At 34.3% G+C, this 14,473-nt stretch overlaps 1 pseudogene; it reads left to right on the forward strand.

The window, feature by feature from the left end:
* Positions 1-1,634: 1,634 nt before the first annotated feature.
* LOC145275104 (U2 spliceosomal RNA) lies at positions 1,635-1,739 on the forward strand (annotated as a pseudogene).
* Positions 1,740-14,473: the final 12,734 nt, after the last annotated feature.

Consider the following 14,473-nt stretch of genomic DNA (forward strand, 5'->3'; position numbering starts at 1 on the left):
GTACCTGATACTAAAGATCAGTATGCAAGTCTCCTAGATCTTTTTCTCACATCTGGCCCTAAGTTATGTTTATGTTCTCTTCTGTCTCCACTGGGATCTTCCGACCAATCTGTTTTATCAGTTAAAATGAAAAAGAAATGCAACAACCCCCCAGGCGTACTCCTCAATCGTACAGTATTTCGATACTTTATGGCTGACTCCGATAACTTCCATACATTTATATCTTATCTGCATCTGCATTCCATGATAAAATAGGATGTTTTCTCTGTAGTAACAGACTGGACGAAATGGTTAATTGTATGTATCGACGTTTTCATACCTTCTAAAAAATTCCAGCAAAAATCTAACAGTCAGTCGTAGTTCCTCCACAATATGCTGCTTCCATTGAGCATAGACATCATTTTTCCATTGCTTCAAACGTAACAGATATACTGAGACTAAAACCGCTTTCAACATTGCCAGTGCCCACTGTAAAAGAGTAATGAAGAATTCAAGAGGCTTCTATGCTTAGTCGGTCGAGTCCAAAGTAGCTGAGCAGCTGCTTGGTTCCCACTATTTTTGGTAAATAGCAAACATGCGATGAACAAAAGCGTGTGCATTATCCCAACTACCATCAATGGATCTGAATTAATCTTCTCAGAATCAGAGAAAGCAAAGCTCTTTGCGAAGATATTTGCATCTTATTCTACTCCGTGCGACCAAGACCGCTAACCTCCTTTATCAGAAAACACGCTATGCAAATATACAAATATCTGTGTCTGCTGTTGCAAACAATTAGGAAAAATTATAATAAAAAGTAACTAATGTGGAGTTAACGTTTTTAATTTAGTCACGTGTTAACTGTAAGTTTTTAGTTTTTTTAAATATGTTCCAGTGGTGCGCGCGGTTGGCATCGTCGGAATGTAATAATAATAAAACTATATTTTCGTATTTTGTAATTGTTTATTTTTAAAGTTTTTTGTTCCTTTCGGCATAATAATTAAAGGGTAACGCAACTATACGGTAACTAACCCTTTCAATTAAGACACGTGTTAAACGGTAATCTTGATTAAGCGTTGACGTCGTCGTGATCGTTGTCGAAAATACACTTTGATATTTTGTTTATGGTTCAAATCCTTATCCGCTTCCGCGACTAAAATAGGTCGTTTCGAAGTTGTATTAAGAAGGGAAATTGGATTAAAACAGGAAAACAAAAAAACAGAATTCTATCCTAAGAAAATGAATTAAAACTTTTTCGTTGTTTATTTATTTATTTATTTGTTTTAATTACTGCAATACTTAGTTTTAGTTAATTTATTTTGTATCTTCACTTTTCACCGCGTTTTTAGTCGCGTGCAAGCGACTCTATCAGGTACTCCGTCGGTCGCTCGGTTGGTCGGTCGGTCGGTCGGTCAGTAACACTTTTGTGGGGGCCTTTTGGTCAAGATCAAAGTGTAGTATCTTTTCCGGCAGATACTGCAAGCAAAGATCATATGTGGGGGCGACCCCACATATAAGACCTTGGTCAATGAAGTGGCAACCCTTCATACCAATTGTTACTATCCCAGAGGAGTTGTCCCCATTTCCCCTTCACTCCTCACATTAAAAATCGGCATTGTGCCTAATTTGCTCGGTGGGGGGGGGCAAATAAATACAGCTTTTCTTAGCCTTTTGGCCAAGATTAAAGTGTAGTATCTGTTCTTACTACATGCTATGCTTATGTTTGTAACTTTGTGATATAAAGTGGGGGATCACCTTTCTGTATTAATTTAATGTAAAATAACCACCCGCTTTACAACCAGTCGGTCTCAAAGCCATTCAAGTCATTCTCCAGATAATTCAAGTTGTTTTTGAAGGATTCCAGTTATTTTTAAGCACTAAAGTAATTCTTAAGGTCATTCAATTCATCCTTAAGTTCATTAAAGTCATTCTAACTCATTTACTTTTTATTTAAATAAATCATTTCAGCCCATTGGTCGGTCTTTTTAGTTAATGTTTAAGAATGTCATGTCAATTCTACATTCACGCATTCATTCATTACACGAAAGCACGCTACGTATGTCTATCGGCCTTGTTGTTAATACACGCTACTAAAATAACTCCAAAATATAAAGTTAAAAATATTTAGCAATAAAAATAGTGCATTCAAAATTATTGAAAGTAACAATTCGTCGTTTAAATAAGTTTTCATAAGAGAAGCCAACAAAGATAAAAAAAAACACAGTCAAGGTGTCACACGCAATTCTCTACCTATATCAGAGGCAGGGGCGTCCAAGGGTAGAGTATTGCTGTAACATCTGGCTAGGAGCTGATACTAAACTTATCCTGACTTGACAAAGTACATAATAGACTTCGTAGACCATTTAACATTTATTGTTTTGGGCTGAAATAAAATTAAAAACTTCCATCCCCGTCCACGTATCCCATCTAAAATTCTACTCTTCTACATGAGCCTTGCGTGTTAATGTATTTAATGTTTTTATTCGGTTGGAAAATCATGTAGTACCAGTGACAATAATCAGTTTTGTTTTTATTTTTGAACGAGAGCGGAAATGAAAGGATTTTTTTTAAAATTAAGTCACGGCCTTATTGATCATAGATCATGTTAAATATTTTATTTGTTTTGGTCTGTTGCAATCGTGATTTTGTTACGTTATCCTTAACATTTACTTTGCCTTTCTGTCAGTATCTTCAATTTTGATCGTTTTTTATTTCACGAACAACAATAGCAACACCTACAAAAGCATATTTCTTTGTATGGTGTTTTAACTTGGATTGTGGGTTTTATGGCGTGCTTTCAGCGATCGGTTGTCATTGTTGTAAGGTTAGATTGTCTTTCAGTTCATAATAACCAAATAAACATCCCTTTAAAAATATAAACAGACAATTCGCCATTTTTTGTTATTTAAAAAAATATATATAATTTACTCTATGCATTTCTGTCAGAATCTTCATTTTTGAGAGCTTTTTTCTTTCCGCGCAAAGAATGTTAATAATTCTTTTGTAGGGGGCATGCACTTGTTTTGTAGAGGTTTTCGCGAGTACTTGAAACAACCGGTTGTCACTGTCTTACGCGTCCGCAGAGGAAAGTCAGAGAAGGAGTGGTTTGCTGGGTCCAAATGGGAGGTTGTAGCTAACTGACTGGTAAACATTTTAGCCTTATCGGTTGCTGTGCAAACAACCTTATGATTGTAGAATAGTAAGGTAGTTGCTGATTGTCCTTTATTTACAACACTGATGTGAATTGTTTAAAAGGCACGGGTTACTATATTCTGTGCTTCGATGCGTTTTCTGGTAGTTTTGGTATATTCTCTCTAAGCTGTCTCTATTTCTCTTATATAATAAATTCTAGCTTTTATAAACTTCCCTCTGTGTTAACTGGACTAATGTTGGTTTTATGTGCAGCAGACATGCTGCCTTTGAGCAATGGAAGCTACGTAAGTAGAAGTATACCATTGGTGCGAGTGGGGCCCGCTATAAAATTTCTGCATGGGAACATGTGTTTCAATGCCCATTTTACACCATTCAGGGGTCTAATTTACGCACTGTTCAACAAGAAGATAAAATATATTTTCCCATGAGGCATCTCTTATGAGATCCCTAATGGCTTCCCAGTCAGCTTTCTGATAATATTTTGTTGATAATAGCAATCTCTGTTCAGTTTTGAGTCGGGAATTTAGAGTGGTTTGTTACCATTATCACAGCGTTTATCAGAATTCCAAATGATTTGTTGGTATTCGTTCCATAATCATCGGAAACTGTGATCAGAAACATATCTAGACGTGAAGCATGTTGATCACGCTGCTCTAGGACACACTTCGGAAGCATAACAGTTTATTATAGAGAATGATATATAAATAACCTTGTTTTATGCTACCAGCTGCGTCGGTGTAAGTAGAGACTCCAAGACAATTACTGTGGTTGACATTGAGGATGAGTTCCGCATCTGTGTTGTCAGAGATTTTGTTTAATAGGATACAGTCCTGCGTGGAGGAACAGCGGTAGAGAAAATATAATTAACTAATGCTGTGTTGCATGTTTATTCTAAAACACACAAAGACCTTGTCGTCTGATTTGGATGTTGTTTCTCTAGTCAAAGTGACGGTATTTTTAATATAGACTCTAAGTCTGTGTATGCATGAGTTCTTCCGGCAAAGTGGAGGATAACCAAGAGCGATGTAGCTAAGTTTCCCATAGTGTTCAGATATTCGGTGAGTTTTCTATGAACAATGATTCGATATCATCTAAATTATTTATAAGCCCGCAGATATTCGTAAATGTAAGCCTCAATGGAGGAGGCAAATAGGTTAAATCGTAATTTTTCATTGAATTGCTACTTTATTTTATTGGAAAAATCCAGTAGGGATGACAGGTACTGGACAATGGCTCTGCAGAATACCAAACCTGCAACACAAGTAGGCCATTAACTGACTTTTTATCTAGAGGATTGTGACTTCTGAGAAAGCCCAGCGCAGATGGGTGCAGGACCCTTCCTATATACTATTCCACACTCATTCCGATGTTATAAAACAGTTGATGAAGCGCCCGTCCTAAGCGCTACGAAAGAGTAAGGGTATTTATACAGTCACATGGAAAGAGTAGCCAGAAACTGTCAAACCGGTACATTCAACCCATCAGACCAAATGCCCCCAATCGATTTTTACTGGCATATATGCCATTAATGCGCCCCCAAAGTACTCGACTTACGAGGATAGGATGCGGTGGGTATGAGGAAAACAGTATTCATTCCCTACTCAGGAAACAAAGTTGACAGTGGGTGTTTCTGTCGAGTCTTTTTTGTAGCATCTCTGCGCATTGGGTATGAAAGCCGGGGGATATACCAATCCTTAAGTAAGTTAGGTTTTCAAACCGGTAATTTGTTTGAGTCAGCAGCTAAAGAACTATTGTCGTCTAAGACTGAAAATGTTTCCATCTCCTTTTTTTTTCAGAAGTTTTCTTTCTCGAAGACGAATTAACAGGAAGATCTACAGGTCTATGATCACCGAGATTGTTTGCCTCGTTCCTAAGTCCTAAACCAAATATTTCTGCGAGTCCGCTAATGATAATGTGTGGTGTATCTAGTAGACAGTTACATCCTCAAGTAATGAAGAAGGAATTACTATGCTTTCCATTCCATTGTTACTGGAAAAGGGATTAGTTACATTAATGTAGTAGAATCATCTAAATGTTTAACCGGTTGGTTGAGGCAACAGAGAGAAATTAATATTTGGTAAATATATTGCCCATATGTAAGTTTAGAATAAAGATAACATGTTGAAGAATGATTTATTTTATATTTAGAATTAAAATAAAAACTTGTGTACAAACACCTACATTGGTAGACGAGAGGAAGGATATTAAGGTATACAAAATAAATATACGAATGACGAACTGTTATTGATTTGAAGTACACTTCAGTACAGGTATAACTGGAAATAAAGTATAAAATACGACATATTCTGAACGTCGAATATATATATATATATATATATATATAGAGAGAGAGAGAGAGAGAGAGAGAGATATGGACATATTTTAAGTAGATTAAGATGCATGGATATTAATTAATATTAATTATGTTCCTTATGTTTTGAATAAAAATGATGGAAGATAACTTCGCTTTTTGTTTAACATCTGAAATTGTATTTTAAATAACAATGAGTATCGGTTCAGTTTTTGTATTAATTATTCTATTACTATCTCCTATCCTATGGACGAGAGATAAAGAGTGCTATTTATTATAGATCATTTAAAATCGATTTACAATACAATTGTTAGTAAGTTTGAATATAAGCTAGTACATGCACTGTCCGTAAAAATCAATATATGTGCGCGTTGATCGATATTAAAAAGGTAAGATTGCAAAGGTTAAGCCCTGAAAGCCTAACCCCTCAGCAAAGTTGTGTGCAATGTATGATTAAATGACATCATGGGAAAAGGAGAAATGGTTTTTACGTTACAGAATACATTATTATTACACATTAGGATATATAGTTTTAGTAGCATTTTAGAGCAAGTAAAAAGTTAAAAAAAAATGGAACTATATATAACATGCAAACCAAAGACTACTGAGTATAGTAGCAGCGTTTGTTCAGTTTGGTGAGTTGTGGTTCGTTGTTCTATTCAGGAATTAACACCAGATACAAAGTATGTCAAGTGAGTCAACGGTATTATAACTCTACGCTTGGCTCATTTTGTTTTAAAAATATTTGAATAGAGTATTATTGAGTGTAGTTCATATAATTAAGAATAGGATAAAATTGCGATAGTACAATAAAAAATGTGGATTAGAAATGACAGTGAGATACAATCATTGCATATTTTAATTGATGCGGGGAAATGTTGTATCTATAAAGAAAATCGATACAACTAAGGTTTAATTACATTTCACTACATGTATAAGTGAAAGTTAGATATAAACTATCGAAGTTCAGTATATGTTATTAGATAGGAAGATAGGCATATTTTAGTATATATCAGCGTATAGAACTTTTAGATATTGAGTATACTACAAAAAATGTAGTCCACCCTCTATCGTAGAAAGAACAACTCCCGTTTTCCTTAAATCCAGGAATGTATTTTGTATAAGCAGTTTAAACAGTTGTTTCTCTTGTAAGAACTGCCTCGTACCAAGTATAAAGATAGTAGCTTTAGTCGTTCAGAAGTGGTAATTATGGCATTGCATTTGTTCGAGCATTTGCAATCAACTGTATGTCAGTCTAAATATCGGAAATCATTCAAGAAGTTTCCTCGTTTGAACGGTGGATGAAGAAATTCTATTTCAGACAAAATAAAACAGTTAATTTGACAAAAGAAAAAGTGTTAAGAAAGTTTGAAGATATTCTAAGAAAAACAAACTGGTGAAGCTCCTAGAAAAATGTTGTCTTAATGATTTTTATTAACTCATATTTTTTTCGTAAAAATAATATGCAGCATTAAACGACCTGGGAGAAAACTGAGGATTTGTATGATTGGCTTCTATAATATACTTGTTTATCGATCGGCATTATAATTCGCTGCATAATTTTCGAAGGCGACAAAATATTATTTCAAGCATAATCATACACAGTCAAAGAAAATAATATTTTAAGAGTAATCGTTACCATCCAACAAGCACATTTGAAATGTTTTGAGCGTTTTTTTATGTAAAGTCTTTTTTTATATTTACAGAACAGTTTAATAAAACAAGTTAAACAAATATTTTCTGAAGGAAACACGCTTTCCAAAATGCGGAAATGAGGATACAACATATTTTTTTACGCATGTATGCTAGCGAAAATACAACTTCGAGATTATGTGGTCACTCGAAAAATGATAAAACTTTGCAATCTTAATAAAGGGATAAGACTTGAAATGGTAACAGAACACATAGATTTATCAGATAACATCCACTCGTGAGTAAAGTAAACGAATATAAATATATCCTTAATTCTAAACAATCCGTACCATAGTAAAACAGGTTCTTAAATAGTTTTATGCAATTAGCTTACTTTTATTCAGAGAAATCTATCATTGTTTGTATTAGTCTAAATTGTAACTCACATGCAAATATCTATAAAAGGGACATGGAAATGTCATGTCATGAACGCATGAGTGCAATCATTATTATAATACAGTTTGTAAATCTTATATGAGACATTCGGGAGAACAAAAATAGGAACGAAAAAGAGAATAATACCTCCACTAGAATTCTACGCGAAGAAAGACACAATAGGGTAGATTATATTTACGCGTTTTGCAATCAACAATCGCTCATACACTTTTGCTTTTGTTTCGCCGATTTTGCCACAAAGGGTACGCCTATTTACAAAACTTTTATACAGCGTAAGCATTTCAGCCCGGCGTTGCCGGGTGTTTAATTGTCTATGTTGAGCAAAAAGAAACAAAAGTTATAGTAGGAAGGCAGGCTCGAACCCGTATGACAAAGGAGGAAAAGAACGGGGGAAAACTGACGTCTTTGCTGTTACGACCACCTCCAAACCGGAAGTAAGTAGGTTTAAATAAGGCTAGACAATCAAAAGGAGGGGATGACTTTCGAAAATATCGGCGTAAAAAGCGACCCCCAATTACAGAAACGTGCCCAGTTGAAGGTGAATATATTAATGACTTTAGCCTGGTTTTCGATTTTTGCCGTCTGAAAGGTCGAACATGAAAATTATACTGATCTTGTAAATATCCGTCGCCTCTGTCGAAAGTTTTAGGCAGACATGCTAACATACATACGTACATATATTTGTATATTATAAGTACTACTTTTCGCCCCAAACCGATTAAAAAGCTTGCCCTATCTCTGAATACACTTTATGTAAAATTCCAAATGTTTATACCAGTAATTGTCTGAGTAATTTGGAAGAGACCACAGAGGTGATGTTTTTTTAAAAAACTTTGACGCCTATTATGACCCCTTTTCTTTTTTTTGTTTGGGGTTGGTTGACTTTATATTTTTATTATCATTACAGCCCGGTGTTGCATGGGTGTTTGATTTGTATATTGAACATTACATATATGTATTTTTTTTAGTTTGACCCCTATTATGGCCCCTTAACATTTATTGTTTTGGACTCGAATAAAGTTATTAATTTTGATCCATGTCTAAAGACCCCATATCTAAAATTTCAAGTGTTTGGACCCGTATTTGCCCGAGAAATTTGGTAGAGTTCTCAAAGGTCATATCGTTTAACTTAGACCCCTTTAACAGCAAAAGTTCTGTCCTAACACGAATTCCAAAATTTTTCTCAAATCTCAGTCCCCTGTACATAAAATTTCGAGTCTACAAACTTAAAATTGACAGAGTTATTTCGTAGGAAAATGTACACACACAGACACACATATATATAGACAGATTATAAATTTTATAGATTAAACAAAAATATATACGTATACATAAATATACCTGGAAATAATTTTGTGTTTTCTGTAAACATTTTACGCAAATATTATGCAAGTATAAATCATGTAGACTACCTGCATGAATACCATTACAGGTAATAGTTGACTAAAGATCAGCATCCCATAAGCAAACAAAAACAACTAATAGGGAATTAATAAAAATGAATGTTTAAAATAATATGCAAATTAGCTAGATCGTTTGCTAGTGAATGAAATGTCACAACCCATATATCAGAAAATTGTATTTTATTTTTAAATAAATAGAAAAGAGGGGTTTTAATATGAATATCAATACACACAAAAGAAAAAAAACGGATTTTTAGGAGTATAGATAGATTATTAAAGCCAATTTTTGAATGATACTTTTATTTTAAAAAATGAATGTAATAATACTTATGGTGATAATAATAACAAAATAATAATATAAACTCATTATAGTATTTATTCGCGACCAATATTATGTTTACCATTATAGCGTTTATAAATTTACAAAAGTTGTTAATAGAACATTAGAACAAAACTATTTAAGAACATGCAGTCAAAATACACTGTTCTATCTTGGGAGGAACAGAGGCAATCTGAATACATCATACTTTTTCATAGCTAACCGCATACATTTAATTATTAATATTATCTTATATATATCAATAGAATTTAATTTCAAGATGAAAAAGAAAAACTCCCCGGGTACCTCAGATTTTTCCGCACGTACACAAACATCCCCCAATACCCCCCCATATATATATATATATATATATGAATTAACATTTGAGAGGTGCATGCATTTTGGTTAACTGCATAAACTCACTAAGCAAAACAGCACTGACATATTTATGTACAAAATATGTTAAGTTTATGAATTAAATATGTTTAATAAAAATTATATGAACTTATTCCAGAATGTAAAACTATATATATATATATATATATATATATATATATATATATATATATATATATATATATATGTATATACTTTTTTAAAGTAAATATTTATGTTCAACCAGAAAATTTTCCACAAATTAGAAATATTTTAAAAATATAAAAGCACACACATAATATTTACGTTTCCAAATATATTACTTTCGAAAAAAAAACTGAGGATAAAACGGCGTGTAAATGTTCGTACCGACATAGCCTCTTACTTACACCGGAGGCAAAAAAACTATGGAATAGATAATACAGTTGTGTTAATAACATTATAAAAAATATTGGAGGTTATATCTTCTAGCGTCTTATAGTCTAAATAATAATTGCATATATCTTATGTTCAGAATAATAACAGCTTATTTATATAAGGTTATTCATGCATCCTTATTAGGGTATATTGCATTCTACAGGTCCGTTTAGAAATAAAGTATAATAACACATATATGCACAAGGGCCGCTTCAAAATCAAACACTCTTTTTAATGACTAACATTTCTAAAGCTGTGAAAAAACGAAACATACAGTTTAAACGTTGCTTCTTGTGTCTAGATTGTATTTCACATTGCCCCTACTATTCAAAACGCATAACACATATAACGCATCGTTGCTTGAAACGCCCGTTAATATTCAAAGTGTTTTTAACAACGGAAAGAAATTTGTTGAATTCATAAGTTCAATCATGATGACAATGTTACTAGAATACAAAATAGGACGCTTTTATTTTAGGAGATTCTTCCTATATAGTAATATTGGACTGCCCATTTTTTAAAAAATGTATAATACAGTTGACACTCCGGTTGTCGCTGGATCCCTGAACATAAACAACGTTGAAAGTGGTCAGTACTGACTTGGTGACCATTTCGGACTTCCAGGTGCTTAATGTACTCTGCATCAATATCGGCATTATTTCGAGTCGATCTGGATTTCTCCTTTGCACAGGAGTAAAACAGTGTCGATTCAGGAGAAGGGTTAGTTGGAATTACGTAACCCTTATCTCACAATTGCCGGCGTAGCTGCCACTACAGAGAATATCCTTTATTTTCGAGACTTAACGGAGCTATCTTATAATATTTTAACAAACATGTTTAATAGTTCTTTAATTATTCTGCTTGTTTTTCGATTTTCGGTTACCATTATCTATAATATGTTTCCTCTAATTAGATTGCATGTTATATATTTGCCCTTACACCTGAGTGAATTTTATAATACATATATAAGATAACTATATATCTGTGTGAATATCGACTGAAAAGACCAAAAACTAAAAATTCATTAGTTGATGTTAGTGCAAAACAATTATTCCAGAGTTTTCTCAGAAAATTTATTCAAATTAACATTATAAGCTCATACATATATCTCTACAATTATTAAACCCAACATCCCGTTTACGTTTCCTGTTGCGCATGCGTACATAAATCAATAATAAAGGCTGCAATAAAAAATATTGTTTTACTGTGTACTTTTTCAGCGTGCCAATTGTCTTTCGCATTTAACTTATCCAAATAAACAATTGGTATACTTTCAGCATTTTTTACATCATTCTTTTCCCTATTAAGTTATTTTAACGCAAGTTTCTTACCAATAAATCTGCTTTAGTCCGTTGGCAACAATAAGAGAATTTTACAACGGTAATTTACTCACAGCATTCCTTTTTTAATTTATTCTCCATTTTTAACACACCTTCCTTAAAAAAAACATTCATACTTTTTCCTCTACACTACCAACATAAATAAATACCCCCGAATTTTTTTAATTTGCGTTATAAATAAATAATCAACGCGACAATAAAAGGTATTGTTTCACTATGTACGTTTTCAGCGTCCCAATTTTTTTCTCGTTTAAATTAAAAGATATATCAACATTTGAATTTAACTGAAGGTATTATGGTATCTGTTCAATGCACATTAACTTATAATCATTGTAAACCACTTACAAATCAATGGCTGTACTATTTTCTCTCAGAAATAAACAATTATAAACAGAACGACTCATAGAAATCTATCTATATTCTTTATTCATTTTAATAGGTTTTTATTGAAATCTTTCTGTTATGTCACACAAAACTATATTCTTTATGTCACAAGCGTTACGCTCATACATGATTCCATAGCTATAACATACTGACTCAGTGGGTCACGGGTAGTCTAGTATAATATAAAGAATAGGTCGTGAGCAAATACTATTTTAACAGTGGAACTAAACGCTGAGCCAGTAAATCACGTAATACATTGCTTATAAAATGTGTAGGAAAATGATTCTAAATGTCCATATAGTAGCGTACTTCGCAAAGGAATATCACTGACAGGTTACGACATGTCTCAATCATTGTTGTGCCTATAAAATTGCTGTACATCTAGTGTCATTATGCGCGGCTAATTATTGTCAACTCTGCCAATACATTATAGTATTTATTTATACGAGTTATTAATATTTACTTCAAAATACATAAACGAGGTCAATAGAAGTTGATATTGGCTACACAAGACCAGGGCCTCATGACAAACGCCTTCAAAAAGATGTGTGGTCTAAGCAACAATAATAAATGCAGGTTCTGTAGCACTGAGGTTGAGAGTGTGTACCACCTGATTTCTGGTTCAAAGTTCTACTTGGAGATGGTTATTATACAGATCACCATAACGGAGTTTGCAAATACCTTCACTGGAAGATATGTAAGAAACACAACATTCAGTGTAGTAAAAAATCCTGGGAACATATACCCAAACGAACAGTTGGGAATGAGAACTACACTATTCACTATGACTACATAATCCCTACTGCTACATATCTAGAAAACGCAGCTGTTAAACCAGATATAGTGATTTGGGACAGAGCAAACAAAAAGCGACCGTAATAGAGCTCAGTGTACCCAATGATACAGGGCTTAACAGAGCTGAGAGGGAAAAGATAACAAAGTATCAAAATATCAAGGACTTGTATGATATGAAACGCAATTGGAAATTAAAAGACGTTTCAATTATACCAGTCATCATAGGAGAAGCTTGGCTTATGAAAAAGCACTTTAAAAAGTACATAACAAGCATACCCGGTGAACCAAGTGCAAGTGAAATACAAACGATTGGACTGAAAGGGACGGCTAGAATCTTGAAAAGATCTCTTGGTTGGACTCACTAAAATAGGGGTAAATTTCAGACATCTAGTTGGATGTCCCATTCCCTAGAAGAAAAAGTTTAAGAAAAATGAAAAAATAAAAATTAAACATCAAGAGACAAGAGCCAGCAGAACATCAGTCACCCAGCTGGCTAAACATTTAGGTCAGGGCTGTCTCTAAGTTGAAGAAAAAACACTAAACAAATGTGCAACAGAAATAGCAAGAAAGAGCCGGAATAAATATATCGTGACCTTCCAAATGATGAACCTTAAAGAATGGGATCAACATCAGCATGCAAAATATTGGAGGGGGATCTCGCGAGAATACATAGACAAAGAAGGTTCCTTGGACTCGCTCAAAAGGGAAGTCCCCCAACACTATCAGGAAAGGGTCATAATTGCTGCTAAGACCAGGGATTGATAACCAATGCATTCAAGAAGAAGGCAGGGATCAGTAACGAAAATAAATGCAGGTTCTGCCATACCAAATTAAAAAGTGGTGGCCATCTTAAATCAAGTTGCATGGTTCTTCTAGGAGACAGTTACAATACAGCGAGACATGATGGAGTATGTAAGTAAATTCACTGGGCCATCTGTAAAAAATTAAACATCCATTGTAGCAGCAAGTCCGTGGAACATCGATCGGAAAGAATGTTGGAAATGACTTATACACCATGCATTGCGACCATGTGGTCCCTGCAGCCACCTACTTTGAGGGTACTGCTGTGGGGTCTACCGTTGTTGTATGGAATAGGTCGGAGAGAGTTGCGGCCTTGGTTGGGGTGAGTGTTGCTGTTGGTGGCGGTCTGGGCGGTGATGAGGGAGAGAGGCAAACCAAGTGGCGCGGTCTCATGTATGATATGAAGGGAAACTTGAATCTTGGGGAGATATCGGTCATGCCAGTTGTCGTAGGTGCCGCAGGGCTTGTGGGGAGGAACCTGGGGTCCTGACTGGATGATGATGGGTCCGGTGCTGTGGGTGGGGGCGAACGGTTGCACTTGGGGGCCGCCTAAGATACCGGGGTGAGCTCTCAGTTTGTTTCGGTAAAGAGCAGGGCGGTGTTGGCAGCTGGTTTGGCTGCCCCATACCCAGCGTTGCAATCTAAAAATTTAAAAAACAAACAGAGGGAAATGCACTGTATTATTAAACAAGAAATATGTTCATATACTCTACGTTTACATTGTTGCAACGGCTTCGTAATAATAGAGATGGTATTTTTCTGCTGAGAGTTAATAACATTTGAATGATTGTAAACCCAAGATAATCATAAACGGAACGATTCTTATATATATATATATATATATATATATATATATATATATGTATGTATATATATATATATATATATATACAATGTATGTAAGCATGACTGAAATATATCTGAAAGACGAAAACGTTCTCGCACTTAAAACTTTTTTTTAATCAATATGCAGTCTTCTTGCCTGTGTGGGTCTATCAGTTTGTATATCAATGTTCAATAGGATTATTGATTCTCCTTTTAATAATCTGTTGCCGGCTTATGTTTTTACAACTTGTCTGTGCGTTCAAGATAAACACTGCGTATGAAA

This window comes from Euprymna scolopes, chromosome 4 (assembly GCF_053919585.1).
Source record: "Euprymna scolopes isolate OS-2025 chromosome 4, ASM5391958v1, whole genome shotgun sequence".
Classification (NCBI taxonomy): Eukaryota; Metazoa; Mollusca; class Cephalopoda; order Sepiida; family Sepiolidae; genus Euprymna; species Euprymna scolopes.